At 34.0% G+C, this 2341-nt stretch overlaps 1 long non-coding RNA gene across 1 annotated transcript; it reads right to left on the reverse strand.

Annotated features, from left to right (window-relative positions):
• Positions 1–294: 294 nt before the first annotated feature.
• Positions 295–1895, reverse strand: LOC144356674 (uncharacterized). The gene is made up of 2 exons (XR_013421482.2): positions 1841–1895; positions 295–574 (listed from the first exon to the last, which is right to left on the reverse strand). It is a non-coding gene; the product is annotated as an uncharacterized LOC144356674 (long non-coding RNA).
• Between the last annotated feature and the right edge of the window lie 446 nt (positions 1896–2341).

Consider the following 2341-nt stretch of genomic DNA (forward strand, 5'->3'; position numbering starts at 1 on the left):
TCAACTAAATCTACATACTTTACTGGCTGCACTTGTCTATTTCTAAATGGATGGATATTTATCTGCGTCAGCTCTTTAATCTGGCTACAGATCATGATTAGCTCACACTCACGCCCAGCTGATCGCTGGTGATCACGCCCTCCTGTAGTCACCTAATGTAGGTAAACTCCATTCATTTAAAAAAATCAACCAAGCAACCGACTAACCTGACTATCAACCCAAAACAACAAACGACCAAGCACACATCACACGCACCATTGAAGGCACTGAATAAATACAGTCAACATAAATTGGTTTTGTTATTAATGCAGACATTTATAAAGCCAGTTTTTCATAACCCTATTTACACGCATTAGTATTAAAACTATTTCTTTGATTAGCCCATGACTGTTGACTAAAATTATTGTTTTCCAGGAAGCCACAGAACTGGATGCTGGAAATATTGCTGCTCGCGTTCAATCATGAAGTATAGTTGCTGCGATACGGTTGGATGATAAGATACACTATTTTCGTTTGACCCACTGCTTGGTATAACAGTGATTTGTCGGGTATAAAATATCGCCACCAATGACACCTATGAAAAACAAATTAGCTACTGAGTAACACATGCTTCTGTTGCCAGTGTTCACCAATACATACTTCAAAATAAACGTGCTATGCCAAGTAAATATCACTATGAACCGGATATAATTGTAATTTCATCGAAATACGAAGGATTTTAGTACTAGAAAGTTTTGGTGTTTTTTTAAACAAATGGTTTTATGTTTCACAGTTTATTTATATTTTAAAAAGGTAGAGAATTTCTATTTGAGTATATTAGACGCCTTTAAAAAACAAGAATCGAATAACAACGTTTTAGCGAAAATATACAGTGTGAAACATATACTTTTTGTGGCGTAACCAAAGTGTTAATAATTGAACTGAAGTTAATAATAACTGAGCATTCTTTTCATACCCTATATTGGCTTAGTTCTTTTTTATGTGTATTTACATGCTATACAGAACTTTGAATTTGTGCAACCGCCGTAAAAATCATCTGCGGAAAGTATCTGTTTAATATTATAAGACTTTACAGTAAAATGGAACTAAACGATATTATTATACCTTTATTTGTAGATTTTCAATTTCAGGTCTTGCGTTTCAGGAATATTTTTAGCCATATGAGAACATTTGTTGCTCTTAGCTCAGTTTAAACATGTCAGACTCAAGAAATCGCTTATCCGTTAAATATGTTACGCCACAGCACACTGCGTTCGTCGAATGGCTGGTTGAAATATACTGCCATAACAATTTATACATATTTATAATAAAAGCCAATGACTTTGATGTTGTAATAAAGTACGAGTCGTCTGGTATACTTTTGTAAACAGATTATTTGGTAACATTAAATTGCAGCAACATCAATATCAATGCCTTTTTATAATGAGCAATAAATTCCATAATAATGTATTTTAGTCGCTACATGTTCCGGTTACAATCATTAAGCGATCTATTGTATCTAGTTGTGAGGCGTGAATATAAATATAGGTGCTTTGTGGATTAAACCATGGAGGACAGGGTGCCGTGTGTTGTGAATTACACGATGGGGGCAGGGTGCTGTGTGTTATGAATTACACCATGGCCCAGGACAGAGTGATGTGTGTTGTAAATTACACCATAGATGGCATGGAGCTATGTGTTGTGAAATAACCATGGAGGGAAGGGTACTGTGTGTTGTGAATGATAAAATGTTTCTATTATTAAAATAGTTACAATTGAATCACGAAGAATGAACACGTAGTTTCACAAGTGATTTTAGATACATAACAAAGTTGTGCTGGAGAAAATAAAGGTTACTTACCAAAAGTAGTACCATCACTGCCATAAAACAGGGCAACAAATATAAACATCACACATAGCTTCTCCATTTTAAAAATGACTTGATTGTTCACCTTTGATTATACCTAAATACATATAGGAATATAAAACTTGTTCAAATGAAGAAATACAATAAACACTGTATTACTTACATCGTGTTTTTCTCATTTTTATATAAAAGCACATTATTATGAAAAAAGTTGTTTAACAACATTTTTGTAAGCGATATAAATCAAGGCTAAAATAATACAGTTGCTGAATCTCCATAAAATCAAAACTCAAAATTGATTCTTAGTGTATTGCAAAAATCAGTTAAAAATATTTAGTGAATATGCAGTTGGCAAAGCTAATTGTGTTTGTTTTACCTGTGCAAAGGAAATCTTACCTTCAGCTCGTAGTGACCAGTGATGCAGTGTCTTGTTATAACGCCGTCACTATGACTATTCGCTACACAACCCTCCTTTATAGAGATTCTCGTGGCTGC

Source organism: Saccoglossus kowalevskii, chromosome 1 (assembly GCF_978046115.1).
Source record: "Saccoglossus kowalevskii chromosome 1, keSacKowa6.1, whole genome shotgun sequence".
NCBI lineage: Eukaryota > Metazoa > Hemichordata > Enteropneusta > Harrimaniidae > Saccoglossus > Saccoglossus kowalevskii.